The 23,253-nt window shown below is 42.3% G+C and overlaps 1 protein-coding gene across 5 annotated transcripts in view; it reads right to left on the bottom strand.

The window, feature by feature from the left end:
- Positions 1-23,253, bottom strand: part of AUTS2 (activator of transcription and developmental regulator AUTS2) — a 1,638,780-nt gene that overhangs the window by 163,058 nt on the left and 1,452,469 nt on the right. The window lies entirely within an intron of this gene.

Genomic DNA, 23,253 nt, shown 5'->3' with positions numbered 1-23,253 from the left:
AGCCCTAAATTAGTCAGCCCAGGCGGAATGCCTAGGGAAGATGGAATCCTCCACAAAAACAGAAAAGCTCTTGCTGGTTAGTGAAAAGGTCACTCTATTTTTCCACTCATTTTTTTACTACCAGCCTAGGCTCAGAGACCTATGGCCGGATTGTGAATTTAGGGGCTGCACCACTCTATTTTTTTTTTTTAGACACAGGAGCCTGCACAGCTCTAGGCACAATGAGGAGGGGGAGGTGGGGGTGGTCTAAGTCAGGGACTGACTGATCGCCCCCACCATACCCTTAGACTAGCTGCATGTAGGGAGCGGGCCAATATGACTAGCCCCTCCCCATATCCCTGCCAATTTCAGCATTACGCCTCAGGTGTAACCTAATGATGCAAGGTGCCCGCCCCAATAAGCAACCTGCAGAAAAAATAAGTGTAAGCATGTATGTATACTGTGTTAGTGTGTATGTGAGTCTTGGTGAATGTGTATGTTATATATATATATATATGTATATATATATATATATACATATATATATATATATACTGCCCCAACCCCCCCCCCGTAGCCTAACCTTCCTCCTAATGCCTAATCCTCCCCCTAACCCCAATACTTACCATAGGGATGCCGGAGGCCAGGATCCTGGTGCCGGGAATCTGATGCTGAAATTCTTAGCGCCAGCATCCCAACTGCCAAGATGCCAACTATGTCCCCAATAGAATAATGAACGGCAGCTTTGAAGTGCAAGCTTGCTCCGGTGTCCGAGAAAATAAAGAAAGGACGAGCTAACAAGAGAGCTGCTGGTAAGGGGGTTGTCAGTCCCCAAATGAGGAAGTAAATTATATAAAGAAGAAAACCAGCGCTACTAAATGTCAATCACCATAAATTTAAAAAGCTAGATGGATGTATAAATTATAAAAATACCATTAGGTTCAGGCTGTTCCCTGACCCTCATTTTCACTCCTCATGAAGCTGAGCAGCCATTGCTCAGCGAAACGCGTTGAGATCCTTCACTACTGAGAACATATTTGCCACTTGGATTACTGTATCCTGTTACATCTAACGGACTCCATTATTCCCGGTGGACGACATCACTTTACCAGTATTCCTGGATCCATTTCCTGTATTGTGCTTCAGCCTGGGTACACCTTGCTGGATGCCAGAGGACTGTGTTCAACCATTTTTACCAGGTTCCACTTTGCAGCTGTGTTGTTTCCTCACCATTGTGCTTCAGCCTTAACCAATCATCATCTTTGCTGGATACCAGAGGATCTTCACACGACCCATTTAACCAAGGACTGGTAATATTTGTCATCTATATTCACCGTGGCGTCAACTGTTACCACTCTGTGGTTGACTCTCAATTAAAAACACTCATATTTATCTGAGTGCCATATGGAGTCCTAATAGTGACTTTTGCAGTACTCATTAAGTGAATTCTACCTGCATTCACTTTTTTGCTATCCTCAGGTGGTTAGCATTTACCATTTACTATATGCCCTGTTTAATATATGGTAATTTCATTAATTTATATATTTATTGTATGTGCACATTTATGTTTATGTATGTTTTACTTTTGGTGCTATTAGCACAATAAATGACCTAATGGTATTTTTATAATTTATACATCCATCTAGCTTTTTAAATTTATGGTGATTGACTTTTAGTAGTGCTGGTTTTCTATATAATTTGCTCCGGTGTCCTCCTGTGAGAAATTATTTATCATTGTATATTTGCGGCTTAATTCCCAAAAACACACGTTTTTTGGAGTTAACTGCAAATATTACGTTTCCCCTTGATGTATCACAGTAGGATCGCAGCAGATATCTCCGATATATATCGTATTTTGACTCAAGTAAATACGAAGCTGTAAACAATTTGTAACCCTTTTATACTAGACTGTATGTAATACCTCTTATTAAGTACCCTTTTTACACATTATCTTTAAATTAAATAAAAAACTTTTATAGGGCCTGATTAAAAGTTGTACGCAAACCCGAATGTGCAGATCTTGTATGCTTTGTCCGTTTGGGGCGGCAACGGCCAGCGCCCTAGAAAACGGGGGCGTGCCGAGGCCGGTGTCGGCTATCTTTCGACCCATCATCACTAGCCTCAGCTGCGTGAAATACAGGGTCATCCTGAGTAACACGAGGGTTACCCAGATCACTATATTCACGCAAATGATCTGATGCTGCGTCCTCATATGCAGCAGCTGATCACAGAAGCCGACAGGAGGCGTCGATTTACAGAGGAATATATGCATAGTAATTTAGACTTTGTGTTGTCTATAGGTTTTATCCTGCTCATTATAATCAGCTCAGTAGGCCCAATGTCAACTTCTCTATATTCCCTTGTCAACATGTCCCTTGTTATTGACAGAATAATGCTAAAGTAGAACAACAATTCTATGGTAATGTGATCTGAATTATTGATTGTTCTTTTGAAGTTGTTCCGTGGGATATTATTCCACTGAGAATCCTAGTGTGACAGACATGCTAAGAAAGCATGTTTCCCAAAAACACTATATTTTAATCTTGGTTGGTTAAATCTGCAAAAAGTTATAGGAAATGTAAGTTTTTCATATTTGTCATGGTCAGCAAAAACATTTCTAATTCTTCTTATTGGATTTAAATGGAAAATATTGGAATATAACATAAATCATATATAGTGAATCATGTTATCAGGAAGAACAGCTAAACAGAGCCTCTGGGCAAAACAAACAAGAATGTAAAACATATTATGCTATAGGAGAAAAAGTTTGTTAAAATAATAATTTAAATAAAATCTCACTGATATGAAGCTGTTTTCAGTTACATACCTTGGGTATCATAGCACCTAAAAAGCATGCTCAGCTATTTGAGTCTGCCAAACCTTTGTATTATGATATAAATAGAGAAGTATCTTTAGTCTCATAGGCAATGTCCCACTTCCCCTTTTAAAATAAGTGGTTGATAGGGATTTATAGTTAAAGGAATGTTATACTATATCACACATATAAGTGGTGTTTATATTAATAATATTTACTATTCTATATATATTTAGTAAATACAGAGCAGCTGGTTTATCCCTGCATTTGAGTTACATTATTAAAGCTAACATAACTGCTTTAATACTGAGATCTGTTTGATACCACAATCCTCTTGCACTAGTCTGACTGATCTATCTATCTATCTATCTATCTATCTATCTATCTATCTGCCAATCTGTGGCTTCTTGTTTCCCTCCATTACATCATTACACCAATCTGCAATAATACACTTGTTTTAATACACAAAAACTTAAAAAAAATATTTTTATTTTGTAGGATACAGTGGGGTTTATTTTGCAATAATTGTGTTGTTAGCTAGCGATGGGACCCAGCAGGAGTGCCGGCATCAGCAAGTACATACACACTTGCCAATGCCGGCAGCAACAGAATGACGGCGGGGACCATGCTGCATCCGGCAGCATGGCCCCCACTAACGGTATCGCGTGTTGGTCCTACATCCAGGAGCTCGCATTGTCAGTGACATAGTGCGTACACACTGAACGATTTGTCATTCCGATCTGTTGGAATCAACCAAATCGTTCATAAAATAGTCTAGTGTGTACCCAGATTTACTTTTCCATGCTATGCAGGAAAAATCCTTGCAGGGACAGCAGTTGTGTTAACACACTGTCCCTGCAAAGTGTATATATTATTATATTTATATCAGACTTGCCTACTCTGCCTACACTTCTGGAAGTTACAGGAGGCTCCCGATTTTTTGGGTAGTCCCTCACCACCCCCGGAAGAGTAGGTGGATCTACCGCATCCTGCCCACTTTCTAGTGAAGTGGGCAGGATGGGGCATACATGCCTACTCTCCCAGGAATCGTGGGAGGCTCCCGATTTTTCAGGTAACCCCCCCCCGCACCCCTGGAAGAGTAGACAAATCTCCCTCATCCTGCCCACTTCCTAGTGTAGTGGGCAGGATGGGGAGATTTTACAAGCAATTTTTGGTTCAGACGCAAATCACGTAATTTATCCCCACCCCCTTCCTCACGGACCCGCGAATCGAGGGGAGTTTCTGAAAAGGGGACGGGCCTAATGCCACCTATCGTCTTGCCCTGCCCCCCCGAAGAAAGCTGCCCAGGATTGTTGGTAAGTATGGGATAGGGAGATTATACAGCGAATCTCTGATCCGTCATTTTGGCCCTGCCCGCTCCTTGCGGACCCGTGGATCATGCTATTTTGCTGTCAGCTGGCCCTCTACAATTTGATGTTCTAGGAGTTGGACATTACTGGATTACTAGTTGCGGTATCTTCGTGAAACCTTTCCAATATAGCTGTGATACTTAAATCATCTGAAAACTTTAGTTACTGCATGATCTACATTACTTTTTGTTTGTTATGGAGACCCCGCACTGTACTAATACCCTTCCAGTGATGGAGATTGCACATATTTGTATCTTACTTTCTTCATCTGTGTCCCTCAGTCAGACCTTTACACTACTTTGGAAATGTTAGCAATTGCACCTTGCCTACTACTAGGAATGCTATATAACTTATCCTCAATATAGACATATTTTAATGAGGAAGATTATAAATAGATGCAACTGTATCTTCTAAAATAATTAAATGAATGTTTCTTTGCTGTCATGTGTTTAATAACACAATGTGAGTTTTAAATGAGCAGGTATTTAGGGCAATAAAAGAAGTACGTTTTCATTAATGGGGCGGTATTCAATTGTATCGCCCGCGGTACGCGCCCGACAGGAGCTATTCAATTGTTGCTCCTGCTTGGCACAATCAGCAGCCAGCACACCATTTCAGCTCGCACCCCCATGGGGGTGCGAGCTGAAATGGGCGAAAAGTGACCTGTTTGGGTGCCCAAATGGCACTTTGTGCGATCACACCCAGCACTTTGGTCGGGGGTAGATGTTTTACATTGCTAAACCTGACCTCTATGAGTGTGATCAGCGTGATAACAGGCATCAATTGAATAGCGCCTCGTGATCTCCTGTCACTTTAGACAGGAGATCGACTACGCTAAAACAATTGAATATCGCCCATGGAGTGGTCTCGATATAACAGATACACAGTATTTTAAGATGAAATTTTTACTTACCAAAGATATGCATATTTTAGTCAGAAGTGTAAAAGCTTCTAAAATTAACAGAAAGGGTGCTAGAACAGGCAGTGTAAGTGTGGAATGGGGACCAGGGCTGGCTTCAGGGGTGTTCAACCAGTGCGGTCGAACAGGTGCGTTACCTATAGAGGGAGCACCCCTCCCCAACATCCCGATTTCAGAACGCCTTCAAATAACGTCACGTAGGGGGCTTAGCCTATGGTAATGAGGCCACGCCCCCAATTTCGCTACGCGATAGCAGGGCGCAGCGCCTGTGCCGGCAAGGTATGCTGATGGGGACATACACCAGTATTCACACCACAAGGGAAAGTAGCCTCAATTGCTTTTGAAACTTCCATGGTTATTTTTGTACTAAATGGCCAGATGAATGGTTGTGACTGCGCATTATTCAGTTTATAAAATGACTAATTATAGTAAGAGTTTAAGTTTGAATGTCATCTTCTGCTAGCTTCTATGACCATAACATTTGTATTTGTTTTATTATATTGTTTAGCTATTATTGCTTTTTAAATAGGTAGAAAAGTGACCTTACCCAGTTATGTCTAATCAAAGCAAAATGTGACTTGTGGCTGCATTTTACCCTTCTCATACATTATTTTTTACCATTTAGAAAGATGAGAAATTGATCAGTCATGTATGATCACCAAAGTTTCATTTGAAGCAATGGCGAAATAACTGCAGCTTTGGCACTTGAGCTTGGTGCCTGTTCTTGCATTTTACAGTTAACAAAATTCAATCTTGGAACAGCAGGAGGGGGAAGCACTGCTCTCATACAACCAAAAATCTCCCCTTAGTCCTGGAAGTTCATTATCGCCTCTCTAAAGCATGACGGTGGTGTGAAATGGGTTAGACGCACGGATGCCTCTGTTAACGGCCAAAGTAGAAAAAAATAAAAAAAATTTATAAAAAATAAAAAAGTCGCACATCATTAGGAATGGAATAAACGACACAGAGGCACAGAGCAGAAATGATTTGATTAGCAATTTCCACTTTTGAAAAGACCTGGAAAAGAACCAAATGACTATAGAGAAGGTGTGATGGAGTTCTTAATTGCTGTAACTGCACAGGGAGAAGCAATGATTTGTGACATATAATACAGCACAGTACGCTAACGCTAATAACTGTTAATTAACTGCGGCAATGATATACTCCAAATGCACATACGCGTTACTATAATTTCTAGATTAAAAGCTGCCCCATTAGATTCGGAAGCATGGTAGAGAAAGTGAGTGGCACCTCCAACCTCTTAAAGCTCTGTTAACATCCTATATTGAGTGAAGTGTCCAGGATGGAAAATATGCCCAACTGTCAGTGTGTAACAGTTACTGAATGACTTCTTCCTCAAGAGAACCACTTATTAATTCTGAAAGGCTGTTTTCGCACCAGACCATCTGGCATTGTTCTAAAGGTTTCAGAGGCTGGCGGCAAGCAGCAATACACATTGGCAATCATCAGAGAATGGCTACTAGCTATGGTACAGTCTCATATTCATCAATTTTATGTTATTTTCAATTGTTAATTTATATACTGTACTGTGTCACATCATGGAGATTGTGTCTGTTCTATTATAAAGATATAATAATTGAAAAAGACTTTTGTATCACTACATCACATATTAAGAGCAGGAAGATACTTGGCTGTCTTTATCAATTTAGATTGTAAGCTTTTTAGACTACTTTTGGCATATTGTTATCCACAAGACAGCTTTGTTAAACATAGAACTACAATAAAAATCACCATCTTATCATCAACACAAGACACATTAATTGGTATAAACTATATAAATTATCGGTACAGCTAGTAAGATAAAGTGCCAATAACAGATAAAACTGCTCCAGCGCTGTATGCACTTTAAATAAACACTATGGGTTGCTTATTAATTAGCTCACAGCTGCAGAATCCCTCTGTGAGTTTGTGCTACTACACAGAAATAAAAATACCTATACTGAACAATACATATTTTTTTATTTAGTTTAATTCTATTTGTCATTAAATGTACATTGTTCAAGATCGAGTTTTTGACCTTTTCATTCTCTGCCATATTGCAATCCACATTTATGTAGAAGCGCAGAATCCATATGTATTGTCTAGTAAGATAAAGTGACAACTTCATGTAGGTAGTCTATTTTGAAGCACTGAATGTTTCAGTAAATTTGATATATAAGTTTCAGGATACAAAGGGGTCGATCCAATTAAGAGCAAAGTAGGCGAGTTGCCATTGCAACAGCGTAGAAACGCCAGTAACAGCAAACTTGCCCCCCCCCCTCATTCCCTCGTGACTTGTACACTAAATGCAAGTAAAGCAAGGCTGGATGTACTGTAACAAACTTGTGGCTAAGGATTGAGCACAAAGTTGCCAGGCCGCATTGCAAATCCAAATCTACCTCTCCTCTCTGACCTCTATCTGTCTGCCATAACTTCCTGGATGTCCCAACACTTATTCAAACTCGACATGATTAAGACCAAATTTATTGTTTGTCCTCCTTCCCTTGACCTCTCCCTTTCTCTCTTTTGTTAACATATGCCTATCGTCTCTCCCCCACTCTCTCTATCAAACCCCACATTTAGACAATCTCTCAGTCTTACCATTTTCACCTCCAGGCCATCATCAGAATCTATCCCTTCCTTACCCCTTAATTGCCACCAAAACTGTAATTCAACCTATTGTCATTTTCCACTCAAATTACTGTAACCTCCATCTTTCTGGCCTCCCTCTCTCTTGTCTCTCTCCATTTAAATCTATTCTTAATGTTGCTGCTCGTGTCATTTTCTGCCTCCCCCCTCTGCAGCGTACTTAAATGGGTCACTATCCAGTTCATAATCCAGTTGAAACTCTTCACCCTCACTTACAAAGCCATAACTCCTCTCCTCCCTCATATCTCTCCACATTCCTGTCCTCTCTGCTCCTGATCTAACCAATGTCTCTTCTTCACCCTGGTCACATACTCTCACGCATACTGACAACATTTAGCTTGAGGTCCCCCATCTTCTGGAACTCACTCCCTCATCCAGTCAAACTCTCCACCAATCTCTCGTTTTAAATGCACCCTTAATGCATACTACCTCTCCTCATAACTCTATACTTTTCTCTCACACATTTTCACCTTACCAGCAGCGGATTGTGACACTGGGATCACGGGACAGTTCCTGCCAGGCTGGTCCCTGTGCTTACCTTGTGGCTTGCCACAGTCCTTGGCTTCCTCTGTGCCGATTCACAGGCCTGGCAAGAGGGGCATGTATGGGTCTCCCTTGTGCAATAAGTTTTTTTGTGTATGGTGAAGCAGGGCGTGTGTCATGATGTCAGACATTTGGAGAGACAGAAGGAGGCTGGGGATGGAGAAACACTGGGGCTGTAAAGACAGAAGGAGGCAGGAGCTGGAGAGACTGGGGGCTTGCTGGAGAGACTGAAAGGGGCTTTAGCTGGAGAGGCACTGGGGGCTGGATAGACAGAAAAAAGGTTGGAGCTGGAGAGACCCCAGAAGGCTGGTGAGAGTGGTGGGGCCAGAGAGACACAAGAAATACGCACAATTGTTTACTTAAATTACACAAACATCAGATTGGTTAAAAACTGGAATATCAGGGCCAAATATGCCTGTTAGTAGTCCAGAAGATATTGGAAGCTGGTTTGTGGTTTGAAAGCAAAGCAACAGTACTAACAGGCTCTTGAAATGACAGTTTTGTAATGACATTAGCATAAAGCCGCAGATGCAACTTCAGCAAAAGATACAAGGAAGGCTACAACTGCCTTTGACTCAAAATCAGGCCCTATGAGGAGGAAGTATCTGCACCCCCTCCACAAACACACCCTGATCAAAAGACCTGCCACCAATAGGGCTGCTTCCATATACTTCCTGGGCTGGTTTTCCATCAAAATCTACCCTGACGCTTACAGGCAGAGCACTACTACCTTGTACTCTTACCTATCACACTCCATGTCAACAATGCTCTGCTCCCTTGTCTACTTCTCCCATTCAGTAACTCTGTATTTGATTGCCCGCACACATTTGGTGCAATAATAATAATAATTATAATAATTGATGGATTTGAGGTAAATCCATCATATTTGCAAGTTTTATGTTATAAAAGACTGTTTTAAGTGGTGTTTTCTCCATCCTACAATGAGACATTATATATGACATTACTCTTCAGGGGCACCGAGAGGGGGGGAGGAGCGGGTACTAATTACCTGGGCCCCTCTTACCTGTCAGCAGCCCAGCACATGTTGCTGTGTGCTGGGCTGCAGTGGGAGACTGCTGCTGCTGAGCAGCAGCAGCAGTCTCCTCTTCTCTGTCTGTGGCGGGGAGCGATCACACTGGTCAAGCCCCCTCCCCAACGTGTTTCGCAGCGCTGCAAGATTGTTTTTTCTCCTCCGTAGGGAGCGTGGCCATGCCTCCCGCAATTAGGTCACGTCCCCTTCTCTTTGGCCAGCTCTCTGCTAATACAATGCAGGTTTTTGTTCAGAATTCAAACTTTTAAGTTACTGTCACTCAGAATATTTATAAGCTTACCAGGAAGAGCTTGTTGCAGTTTGAAGAAATAGTTACAGAAGGACCAGTATTCTTCTCCACTATCTTATTGTTTTTCACTATATTAACAGTCCAATTAGATCTAGTAACCACAGATTGAGATAACTACCATCAATTCCATTTTTTGACTAGCTTGGTAAATTGGGGAATGAGAGGTCTATTTAGGGGTATGCAGTCATTATGTTGGTGTTTACCATGTCAATATTCACAATGACAACATTGACAACAGCAGAAGGTCACCATTGATAATGTCAGCATGGTTTCAATGTTGACATTATCAATATCAACACCTGCCATAAGAAATGTAGACATTATCATAATGTTGACATTTCCTGAGGAATTAGGGTTAGGGATAGATGGATCAGAAAACTAGTATGTCGAAATTCCAACAATGTTGACATAATATCCATATTGACGTGGTCAATATTGATATCAGCATCATATCAACCTCAACATTAGTTCCATGACGATAGTCTCGTAATGACATGATGAATGTCAACATTGTGACTGTTGAACACATACAGTGAATCCAATTTATGACCCCAATACAATTTTGCCCTGATAACTTTCATCTGTTTTTGGGGCAATTAAAAAAAAAACCTCTTGCTGGGACAGCTGCTCCAATACAAGCCTGTCACATTAATGAGTGAATAGTAATCTTACTGCTTATCCTGCCACTTTACTGCCGGCTTCTGGTCCAGCTTACACATTACATACTGTATAGGCTGCCTAGCAAGGATTGCTAGCTCACTCTGACAAAATTGTAACCTATAGGCTACATTAGCTAACACCAACCACATTATAGGGGCCACATTTCTTAAGTCTGGAGATATCTGTGATATGTGCTTCGTCACTGCTATGATAAATGCTGCCCATACCACAATTTCCACAAATCATTCAGAAACAGCAGTTTAAAACGGAATCGGTATTAAATACCGCCGGACGTGAGCCCGGCAGACCTAATACCGACGCCGGAAGCTAGAAGATGAAGATCCCAACAAGGTAATTTTTTTCCCTATCGCTAACCGTCTCCGCCCCCCTAACCCTAACCCTCCCTTATTGGTGCCTAACCATAACCTCCCCCCTAAGTGCCTAACCCTAACCTCCCCCCAGGGGTGCCTAAACCTAACCCCCCCCACCTGCTCTCTAAACCTAACCCTCCCGAGGGGGTGCCTAAACCTAACCTTCCCCCGGGGGTGCCTAACCCTTAGACCCCCCAGGAGCCTCTAACCCTCCCCCCCGCAGCTGTCCACACCCAGCTTACCAATCGTTCAGTATGCCGGGCGTCGGGCTCCCGGCGTAGGTATAATCACAGGTGTCGGGATTTTGACGCCTGTTATTAGCCCCCTGCCGGGATTTGAGTGTCGGGAAGCCTTATTGACTGCATCCTGTTTAAAACACATTGATAAATAGGCTCTTAACATACTATTGGAATTGAAATTCGGTGTAACTGAACAATGTTAATAATATTTGTTATGCATGGTTTTGCTGATGGAACTGACTATGAACTATTATCCTGTGCTATTTTATTTCTGAACAAGATACTTGGTGGTGGGCTTGATCACCATAACCACCTACAAACCTTTGAGCTTGTTAACTTCATTACATTAATACTAAAAGGACCTGCCACCACCTATTACCTTTTCTTATGCAGGTATTAATAGGCAATTGTAACAGTGTAAACTTTATTTTTATTGTTGCTTTCTATGGATCAACAACAAAATTCTATTTCCAGCCTGTCTACCGCCTTCCAGCACACAGTCTTCGATGTCATGGAATTCAAACTGACAGGGCAAACTCTATTCACACTTACAGTTTGAGCTGTTCCTCCACCATGCCATTCATCTGACTCTGGGGAATTCAGACTGCCAGTATGAATACAGTATTGGGCAGTCCAGCTGTCCTGACATCTAGGATGATGTTGTGGTGGGGAAATCTAAAATAACTGACCAGGAATTCTAAAATAACCTGGCTGGTTACAGGTACCTATTTCTATCTACGGTTTAGGTTGGATGTTCTTATTACAAAAATGCTGCTTAATTTAGGGGGAATAGTATATAATAGTATATAAAAAAATAATAAAAAGCAGGACTTATCTTTTCTAGGACTTATTTTGATATACTTTTTATATTCTTGTAGTTGATGTGCAATTTTATTAGTTCTTTAATTTATTTGTCAAACTTTTTACTGGTTAATCCACTGTGTATAGTTACACTATTCTCCAGTCTACAAAGGACAGAAACAGACGGCCCAGTCTGGAGTTGAAAGCAAATCGGCTGCAATTACATTTGCATTGCATGTCTGGTACTGAATGTGGATATTTGCCTGTAAGCCAAACTGAAAGCATCTATGCGACTGCCCTGCCCTGATCTATATGCTTTGTTTTACATGATGTCATCATTATGAGGTCACATTTGCACCAGCCCTATCCAGCATGTAACGTACCCATCTGAAAACAGAGGGATCTTTGCATGTTGACAAATCAGCATTGCCTGAAATTCCGCCTACACGCCCTCACTAAACTTAGTATAAATGCAAGAAATCTGTTACCATCCAGTTACACCCCCTCAAGTGAAGAGGTGTCTGAGATGTGTGTGACTCAGAATCACCTATAGATGCATATGTTCAGCTACAGAGCATTGCATAGACTGTTCACACAAATAGCAAGAAGGCGTATATACTCCTGTTAGAAGGCATCTTTTTTTCACCTATACACCTGCATAGAGTAGGTGAAAGTATACGCCGATGATGATAACTGGTAGTAAACCAGTGCACCATATGCTATCAATGCAGGGGCATACAGCTTTCCAAATGAAATTGCTCACAGCAGCCATCCCTATAGTTTTCTATGGAGAAAGAGTTATTTGGATGATTTAACAAACTTTGAAAAGCTTAGCTTTCAGTGCTGGTCTCCGTTACGTAATGCCATCTAAATATAGCATTAGTCCGCTTACCTCTGTGGGGCAACTTGGCTGAACAGGGATATTCTGATCCTCCTTGGTGGGCTGGAGCTGTTCCCAGTGCCCATCACAGTGTTTCTGTGCTCTTGCGTGGCCTGATTGCCACACATGCGCAGTTAGACTTTCCGAGTCTGAACGCAGAGGGAAAGTATCAGTGTTAGTTACCACTTTACTTATTACCAATCGTCACAATAGGCAATTATCAGAGTCCAAATCCCAGGAATTGTCTCATGACAAATTGACCTGCAATAACATTTCAAATATGTGGAATGTTAATTTTCGGTTCATTAATAGAAGTTTTAATAAATATGCCCATTTAGTCACCATGCCAATCTATGGATCTGAATTCATGAAAACCAAAAACCTTGTATTCCAGTGAACAATACATGATGTAACTGCACCTTCTCTTTCCAACTCAGCATACAAAACAAAGCAGATGAAATTTTCATCGCGCACAAAAGAATTATTACGCTGTCATAGATTATGTGCTTAATCTTTCCTGGCAACTTTTTTACATTTCTGAGAGTTATGGGTTTGAAAAGTCACAGCTAAGATTACTTAATGAGCATTTGCCACCCTGGAAGTGAAAGTAGTTCGGATGTGTTTCAGTCAGCTGTTAGCTTTATTGCCTCTCTTCTGTACTAAAAGTGACAAGTAGAACACATTATAGAGAGCTCAGATGTGTTATGTAGATGAAGCCTGCAGCAATATCTGCCTGCTCTCTATTATTTATGATGTCTATATAATACAATGGACTGAGATTTAAACCATTGTGATGCAGTTTGTTTTCCAGGGGTGCTAAAGTACAGCACATTTTACAGAGAATTGCATCTCTGTTACATATTAATCAAATCTATCTTATATGCGGCTCTTATGCTGTAAAATAAAGGCAAGAAAAGATTAAAGCTTTTGGTTTTTTCTCAGCTGTCAAGGACTGGCAATAAAATAATAATACGGGCTTCTAAATAATGTGTGTGTGACAGGTCTTTGCTCAGTATTACAATCTTTTATAGAGGTTAACTACAAAATAAGTTCCAGTGAGTGATTAGAACAGGCCTGCGTCTCATGCTGCAATGCAAACTACTACATAATTCTTAGTACTGCTTATTTGCACCAGTCCAAATGCTCGGCAAGTGTCTAGCTATAGTATTAAGCCATGTACATACAATCTTTGCCGTTGGTATAAATCATTTTTTCACTGTAAAGTTACAACTCATTTGTTTTTTCAACAGCAAATGTGGGCATAACAATTTAATTGTAACTAGAGATGTGCACTGACCGTTGCATTTTGGCTCTGGTTCTAATTCATCGTCAGGTTTTGGTTTTGCCAAAACCGCCCTCATGTGTTTTGGTTTTGGATCTGTATTTTTTTTAAAAATTGATAAAAACTGCTAGAATAACATAACTTTGGCCTCTTTTTGTTCCTACAGTATTATAATTTCCAGTAATTTCCAGTCACTTTTGACCACCTCACAGCTCACAATATTGTTTCCATCCAGTTTAGGGCAAAAGATTTCACCGAGCTAACTGGCTGACTAAGCTAAGCAACAGCAGTGGGCGGCACAAAATGGTGGCAGTTCAACTATCAACATGGCACATTTAGGAAACAGAGTGGCATTGCAGTGGCTAACAGGATGGCAGTTTAATAAAATATACGACCCCATATAAAGTATGAGTGTTTTCATTAATCTAGAACTAGGTCAGAGGTGTGAGGGAGATGGAGTATGTATGTAGTTGAAGGCAGGTTAAAGAATAAAGTTTTGAATAATTTGTAAATTGAATTTCATTTTTTTATTCCGACGCAAATATATGAGGGAGGAGGGGAGAGCATTACAACTGGGTGAACTTGTCCCATGTTTTGCCCACAAAATAAACTTAGTGGTTCAGATTTTTTTCTTAAAATTAAAGGAGCATGTAGGAGATGCTGTCTGTGGCCATAAAAATTACTGGACATTTTCAGCATTCAGCAACCACATGTCAAAGATTTCATTGGCTGTGGCAGTTCAACTTCCAACATGGCATATCTAGGAGTGGCACTGCAGTTGCAGACAGGATGGCTGTTTAATAAACTATATGATCTAATAGAAACTAAGATTTTTTTCATTAATCAAGGACTAGATCAGAGGCCCAAGAGAGGTGGAGTATGTATGTAGTGGAAGCCAGGAAAAGGAAGGAAGAATTGATTTGTTTACTTAATTAATTCTTTGCAGAAGACAGTCACTAATGCCACAAACAGTGTATAATGCAAAGAAATGAGATGCAAGATGGGTTTGTCCTTGAACCCTACAACCCACCCTTATGTTGTATATTAGAAAGGACATGCACAGTTTAACAAACCAATCACTTCAGTGACAGGGACTGCCACTTTTGTGAAGTGATTGGTTTGTTTAGGCCCCAACAAAACAAGCTACCAATGGACAGCTAACAGTGTTGTTAATGATGGGATTAAGGGCCTGATTCAGCAAGAAATGCAGTTTTGTACACGCATGCAATCATTTGATTAGTTCGCACTGCGTATGTGTATGTATCGCAATGTGCGTATGCGAGCCAGATGCTGTGTTCAGAACTGCGTTCTCAGAGGCTATGCAGACTCATGACAGAGTGATTGACAGGAAGTTCCATTTGTGGGTGGTGAAGGGGGATGGTTGAGCGAGCGCAGGCATGCCTGTGCATTTAAACACCATTGCATGCGCATGCAAAATTAGCCACTGCGATACCAGAAGCCTCATAGAGGGCCTGATTCAGAGCCGCTCGTAAGCGGCCGCTCGTTCGCTCCGAGCGATGTTCGCACAACTGCGCATGCATATGGGTTGTAATACGCATGCGCGAACCAGTCATTGCGGTCGGAAATTGTGTGCTCGCAAAATAGCGAATGCCTGCTAATTTGAATGACAGAATGAGGTGTTTGTGGGTGGTAACAGGGGAAGGTGCTTGAAAATGGGGAGTGGAGATCCGAATGCAGGCGTGCCAAACGGTCAAAACGGGCGTTTTAAGGGTGTGCATAATTAACAAAGCAGCATCATCGACCACGTCACTTGGTTGTCTTTTAGCCTGAACTGCTCGCATGATTGCGGTAGGAAAATGCTACCACAAGCACTGCGAGCAGTTCAGATGCCTTTCGATGTACTCGATTAATCTAATAAATAGCGGAGATGACGTATGATGCGAGCGGCCAGGGGGCGTTTTTAAAAAATAGCGAGCGCATGTTTCGTTCGCTTGTTCAGACATAGAGGCGTCAACAGACCGCAAAGAGCGAGCGCTCTATTTAAATATCCGGCCCCTTTTTCTGAATGAACGAGCGCAAATAGTGTCCGGCTCTCAATCAGGCCCAGTGTGCGCAGAAGTTAGCAATTCCAGAGTGAGGTCTGACCTGCCTTAACTGTGCTTATGGGTCCAATGTTACTCGATGTTACCGATTGTTTTACTATGTTGTCAAAGCATACGGTTGTAAGTGGAAGTGGGGGTCCTTATGTTATGCTGCGATCACAATGTGAATGGAAACATTTAAATATCACTGCTGATATTAGCAATGCAGTTGTGTTCGTACAGCGCCTTGCAAAAGTATTCAACCCCCCTCGGCTTTTTACCTTTTTTGTTACATTACAACCTGTAATTTTTATTTATATTTTATCTGAATTTTATGTGATAGATCTGCACAAAATAGTCTAATTTGGTGAAGTGAAATGAGAAAAATATGTATGAAAAATCATCTTTATAATTAAAATTCTGAAAATTGGCATGTGCATATGTAATTACCCCCTTTACTATGAAGCCCCTCAAAAGTTCTGGTGCAACCAATTACCTTCAGAAGTCACATAATAATTAGTGAAATGAAGTCCACCTGTGTGAATTCTAAGTGTAACGTGATCTGTCAGTATAAACACACCTTTTCTGAAAGGCCCCAGAGGCTGCAACACTACTAAGCAAGAGGCATCACACCATGAAGACCAAGGTGCTCTCCAAACAAGTCAGGGACAAAGTTGTTGAGAAGTACAATGCTGGGTTGGGTTATTAAAAAATATCCAAATCTTTGATTATCCCCCGGAGCACCATAAAATCCATCATCATCAAATGGAAAGAACAAGGTACCACAAAAAACCTGCCAAGAGAGGGCCGCTCACCAAAACTCACAGACCGTTCAAGGAGGGCATTAATCAGAGAGGCAGCACAGAGACCAATGGTAACCCTGAAGGAGCTGCAGAGTTCCACAGCAGAGACTGGTGTATCTGTGCATGTGACCACAATAAGCTGTACACTCCATAGAGCTGGGCTTTATGGAAGAGTGGCCAGAGAAACACCATTACTTAGTGATAAAAAAAAAAGAAGTTACGATTTGAGTTTGCCAAAAGGCAGGTGGGCGACTCCCCAAATGTATGGAGGAAGGTGCTCTGGTCAGATGAGACTAAAATTTTACTTTTCGGCCACCAAGGAAAACGCTATGTCTGGCGCAAACCTGACACATCCCATCCCCCCAGGAACACCATCCCCACAGTGAAACATGGTGGTGGCAGCATCATGCTGTGGGGATGTTTTTCAGCAGCAGGGACTGGGAAACTGATTTGAGTCGAGGGAAAGATGGATGGTGCTAAATACAGGGATATTCTAGAACAAAACCTGTTTCAGTCTGCCTGTGATTTGAGACTGGGACGGAGATTCACCTTCCAGCAGGACAATGACCCGAAGCATACTGCTAAAGCAACACTCGAGTGATGTAAGGGGAAACATTTAAATGTGTTGGAATGGCCTAGTCAAAGCCCAGATCTCAATCCAATTGAGAATCTGTGGTCAGACTTGAAGATTGCTGTTCACAAGCGAAAACCATCCAACATGAAGGAGCTGGAGCAGTTTTGTCTTGAGAAATGGGCAAAAATCCCAGGGGCAAGATGTGGCAAGCTCATAGAGACTTATCCAAAGCAACTTGCAGCTGTAATTGCCACAAAAGGTGGCTCGACAAAGTACTGACTTTAGGGGGATGAATAGTTATACACGCTGAAGTTTTCTGTTGTGTTGTCCTAAATGTTGTTTGATTCACAATATAAAAAAAAACACAACTTCACAGTTGTTAATTCCAGGTTCTGAGGCAACAAAACATGAAAAATGCAAAGGGTGTGAATACTTTTGCAAGATACTGTATAAGAAGAATAGCGATATGTAGTGAATCAGGCCCTAAGGTAGCTAACAGTGTTCTTGTTAATGATGGTTTTAGGGCAGCTAAGCTAACAGTGCTGTCCATGATCTCTAATCTCTGTAATCGTCATTATAATCCACATCAACGCCCTCATCAGTGTTTACATCATCTTCACACAATATTAATTCATCCCTTGCCAGTAAAGGTCAGTAAAGGTCTTCCTCATGGAATTTATAGATCATTTTGTTGAACATCATCTTTTTTACATTTTGAGGAAGTTCCAACGCTGATCGCTGACAAGGTTACCGGCTGTGCTGAAAACTTTCCGTGTACACACTGGAAGGTGGGTAGCTTAATTAAAGCAAAGCCAGTTTCATGCCTGAGGGCTGGAGTTGGTTGGAACAGGCGTGGGAGGCTGAAGCGGAGCCTAGGAAGGTGTGATTGAATCGGGTGACTTGCTCCAGGACTTCCGAATCAATGATATGGAATTGATGAAGCAGTATTGGATTGGAACCGATGTTTGGAAACAATCGGATTGGAACTGATGTTTTGAAACAGGTTGGAACTGATGTTTGGAGACAATCAGATTGGAACTGATGTTTGGAGACAATCAGATTGGAACTGATGTTTGGAGACAGTCAAGTTGGAACTGATGTTTGGAGACAGTGAGGTTGGAACTGGTGTTTGAAGACAATCAGATAAAGACTGATGTTAATGAATTGATTAACTGGATTGGTTTGAGAACAATGTTGATGACTTGAAGAATTGGGTTGGTTTGAGACAGATGTTTTTGAATTGAAGACCAATGATGAATTTGTTTGAGACCAATGATGAATTGAAGTACTGGATTGGTTTAAGACAGATGAAGATGAATTGAAGTACTGGATCTATTTGAGACTGATGTTTTAATATATTGGATGGGTCTGATCATTTGAAATATCGTCTGGGACCGATGATTGGAGATATCGACTGGGACTGATGGTTGGAGATATCACATGACTGATAGTTGGAGATATCGGCTGGGACTGATGGTTGTAGTTAGGAACAAGTCTCTGTGGTAAAACCAGACTGGACTCCAAAATGGAATCGGAGACTTGATAACCAGACTTGGAACTGGAATGATATGGACTGGAACCATTCAGATACAAGGGTTGGGTATGGGTTGGGGGCAGTCGGGATCCCAGCTGTCAGAATCCCGATGCTGGGATCCCAACTGGGTTAACATACCAATGCTTGTTGGTTGGCATGCTAACCCTCCCCCTCTCCCTACCCTAACCCTCCCTTCCTGGTGCCTAACCATAACCTCCCTCCTAGTGCCTGAACCTAACCTCCCCCTCCCCTCCCCGCACCCTAAACCTAACCCTCCCCCCTTAGTGCCTAACCCCGCACCCTAACCCTAATACTCCCCCTAACCCCTGATACTTACCTTCAGGATGCTGATGGTTGGTATTCTGCTGTTGGGATTCTGGCACCAGTATTTAGACTGTCGGCATCCCATCAGCCAGGATGCTGACTACATCCCAAATACAAAATACCTGGAAGCTTAGCACATAGCTGTAACTTCAGCAGAAGCAACATTGCACTGGCAATGTGGACCAGTCAAGAAATTGAATTTTTAGGGGTGGAACCCCGGGGATTGGCTGCTGTGATCAGTTGGTCTAGGAGCAGTACTCTGAGTAATGGAGGAGAGTCAGGTGACTGAATCCAACATGATTCGCCCATACAGAGTTTTAGAGGGAACTTTGGCGTGCAGCCTGAGGGCCTAATTCAGACCTGTTCGCTATATGTGTTCGCTCGCAAGCGGCCCAATGTTCTGCATACACGCATGCGCATGCTTTGTTCTGCACGTGCGCGAACTACTCACTGCGATCGCATACCGCTCACTCGCCCTATAAAGACAGCCCAGTGTAATGAGTGACAGGAGAGGCCATTGTGGGTAGTAACAGGGGCAGGACATGAATAATGGGGGGTTGGAGATGCAAACGCAGGCATGCCAGAGTGTTTCAACGCCGTTTTAGAGGTGTGCATATTTAACAGGCAGCGTCATAGTACACGTCACTTGGCTTTTTTTTACACTGATTTCCTCGCAATGCTTGCGGTAGGGTAAAGCTACCTCAAGCACTGCATTCACATCCGGTGGTGCTCGATGTACCAATGTTTTAATACACTTCTTGGAGATGACGTGGTGCTGGTGGGCGGCTCTGCCTGTGCGATTTGGCGTACGCATACACAAAGTGGCCGCTCGCTAAGACATGGTGGGCGTGCTTATGCCTTGGCGAGCGATTGCTTCCAGTGGCATCACTTTGACAAATTTGCATACGCATCCAGTGAGCGTACGCAGATAGCGAACGGGTCTGAATCAGGCCCTGAGTGTTAGCTTGCTGAGTAAACACACTGATACCACAAAGTAGGAACAGTGTGAACAGGCCTCATACCCAGCTGAATGTGTTGTGCAGTGCAGGTGGGCCTCTGCGTCATCTGGGAGTGATTTGTAGTCACAGCGTGAGCAGACCTCAGCACTACCTGGAACAAACACTGCAGGGGTAAAACATAGGAGAAATTAATAGAATATGGGAAAAATTAGTCAGGATCGTGACAGACAGTTTGTACAAAGGCCTTCAAATTGCCTTATTTTCATCCCAGTAGTCAAAGGAACTTTCTGACATGTCTATATACTGTCATTATAATGATCCTCCACCATTCTATGGATGGTGACCATATGTATGGGGAATGTATCAGATTACATTAAGGTAGAGGTGTCACTAATTTTGGGCAACTTTAGACCTGACCAGATGTCAAAATGTTGTGTTGACTCATCTGCATCACTAGTGGGTCTCTTGGGAAAGCTCAGTTATTTCCTGGCAGCTGCAGTTGCCAAAGAAACTGAAGGAGGAAACATTGTTGTGTCAGATCTGTGGGCCTGATTCACTATGGATCGCTATTCTGCTTATACGCATGCAACGCAGTTGCTAATATCAGCGGTGACATGTAAATGTTTGCATTCGCATTGCGATTGCAGCCTGACATAAAGACGCCCACTTCCCCTTACTCACATCTGTATACTTTGACAACATAGCAAAACAATCGGTAACATCGAGTAACATTGGACAGTTAGGGAGGCCCAGACCTTACTCAGGGATTGCTTACATTTGCAGTTCCGTATGCAACATCTGGCTCGCGCACATGCACTGTGATGCATGCGCAGTGCAAATTAATCGACCAATTACGTGTGTATAAGCAACTTTGGGCCTGATTCAGACCCAGGTCTTGCACCAAAGGGGGCGTGCTGTCGATGTTCAGTGGGAGAGCTTTCGGCTCTGTTTGAGCCGAAAGCTCTCTGGGGCTTGCGGCAATGAGACCCTACCACAAGGGTGGTCTTGACCATCGCGACCATCTTCCTGACTGCTCGCTATAGCTGTGGGTGGTCACCCACAGCTATGTGAGCGGCCAGGAGGTCGTTCTAAAAAAAAAAAGACCGGCCCTGATTCAGAGGGAGCGCTCTGTCAGAGCGTCCAGCTCTGAATCAGGGCCTGTGTTGTTTGCTGAATTAGGCCCTGTGTCAGTTGGAAAGAAAGACATGGCATAAGACTTAAACCTAGGATCAAGCACGGTCGCCAAAATTTAGTGATCCAGTTTCAAGATGCTGATGATTCTTGGATCCTAGCAAAGCAAATAAAGGACTTGACCTACAAGTCCAGTATACTTAGCGGAATTGCTTAATTTCATCTCCTCCTTCAGTTTTTTGAGCTGCTTTTCCAAAAGTCTAAATAGGGAATCACCTGAATCAAGCCGGCAGAGTCTGCATTCACTTCACAGTTGACTACTTTGAATGGCTTCCAGCACCTTGCACAACACAGACAGTATTCTCCACTGCATTGCACTAAGGTACATCCCCCCTCCTCCCCCTATGTCATGGTTTGTTGTGTAGGTTTGGATGGCATGTTGCTGTTCCTCCATTCACTGAAGCATATAAAGGGTGAAATTCCACCTTGTTACTACCTCTTGCTTCAGTTGGTGGCATGGAAAATGTAACTGTTCTTACACGTACTGCAATCTTGTACATGCAGTTGCTGAATGGCAAAAATGTGTCGAAATTTTTAGGGCCACAGACAGCATCTCCTGCAAGCCCCTGTCATTTTTTTTTATAAATTATCCACCACCAAGTTGATGTGTGAGCAAAACTTGGGATGTGTTAGAATTCACACAGCTGTAATGCTCTCACAATATTTGTGGTGTTATAAGAAATCAAAAATCCTGAGGAAAGTCAAAGCGGGGTAAAACATTTTGCAATGAAATTCCTTGATGTTTCTAGCAGCTTGACACTGGTATGCCTCTTAGTGCAGCTGTTGATACAAAGAGTAGCCTGCCTGGGAATGAACTGGCGTTTTGTACTACCTACTTCTGCTGCTGAAGGAGATACACCCAACCAATTGGCTGTCACAGTCATGTAGTCTTTTGTTTGCCCAGTACCACTTGCCCACATATCTGTGGTTAAGTGGACAGTGGGTACAATGGCATTTTGCAGGCCAAGAATTCATTTTTATTTATGTACTGGTACAGGTGAGGAATTGCTTTTCTGGTAAAATGTAACCAGGATGGAATTTGGTAGCTGGGACACAGGACCTCAATTAACTATTTAAAACAAGATGCATTAATGGCAGATATTAGATGCAGATCTAATACTAGCATAGCTGTGGTGGCTTCAGTGATCCGCTGTGCAACTGGGTAACAGCTGTCATACTTGCTTACGCTTGCAAAGGATTGTTTAACAGTCAATTGTTTTTTGAACTACTACTAGTATTCTGGGTCCCCTTCTGGGATGAAAATCCACCTGCAGCAGCAGCAGGCCTAGAGCTCAAGGATTCTACTAAGGAATCCTGCTTAGAGGAGGACTCAATTAGTCTTAGCAAGCTGAATGCAGGACTAGCTTCAATCATTGAGGAGATTGATGATGAATGTGTTGATGGAGGAGATTGCAGGTGTTGGGATCTAGCTAAGAAATGGGAGCTAACTGATGTTGGACTGCTTGTTGTTATTAGCAGAATTTTCAGATTTTGCCAAAAACTTTTCATGAATGCACTTCAAATGATGTAACAGGGTGGAGGTACCTAGATGATTAATGTCACTACCTCTACTTACTAAGGCTTTACAAATGCTACAGATGGCTTGAAAACTGTTGTCAGGATTTCGGTAAAATAATTCCACACATAAGAGGGGGATTTTTTGGTGTTATGACCAGGCAAGAACTGCTTCCACTGGTGCCTGACTTACAAACAACATCCTCATCATCAACATCCTCATTAACATCAGTTACACAAATATACCCCTCATCCTGTTACACTTCCTCAGTAGCATCCTTAACTTCTATGTCAGCATCTTTACATGTGCCACTCATCCCAACATTGGCAGAGGGTGCAGAAATGGTTTAAGGAGGCTTCTCTACATGCCCTGTATTAGAAGGTCAGGCTCACACATAGCACTCGCAGACATACAGACTCTCCTCAGGGATTTGTGACATTTCTAAGCACACACAATTGGTTC

Source organism: Taudactylus pleione, unplaced genomic scaffold (genome assembly GCF_031769625.1).
Source record: "Taudactylus pleione unplaced genomic scaffold, aTauple2 ptg000391l, whole genome shotgun sequence".
In the NCBI taxonomy this organism is placed as follows: Eukaryota; Metazoa; Chordata; class Amphibia; order Anura; family Myobatrachidae; genus Taudactylus; species Taudactylus pleione.
The sequence above is the reverse complement of the archived record's forward strand: the minus strand, read 5'-3'. Positions and strand labels throughout refer to the sequence as shown.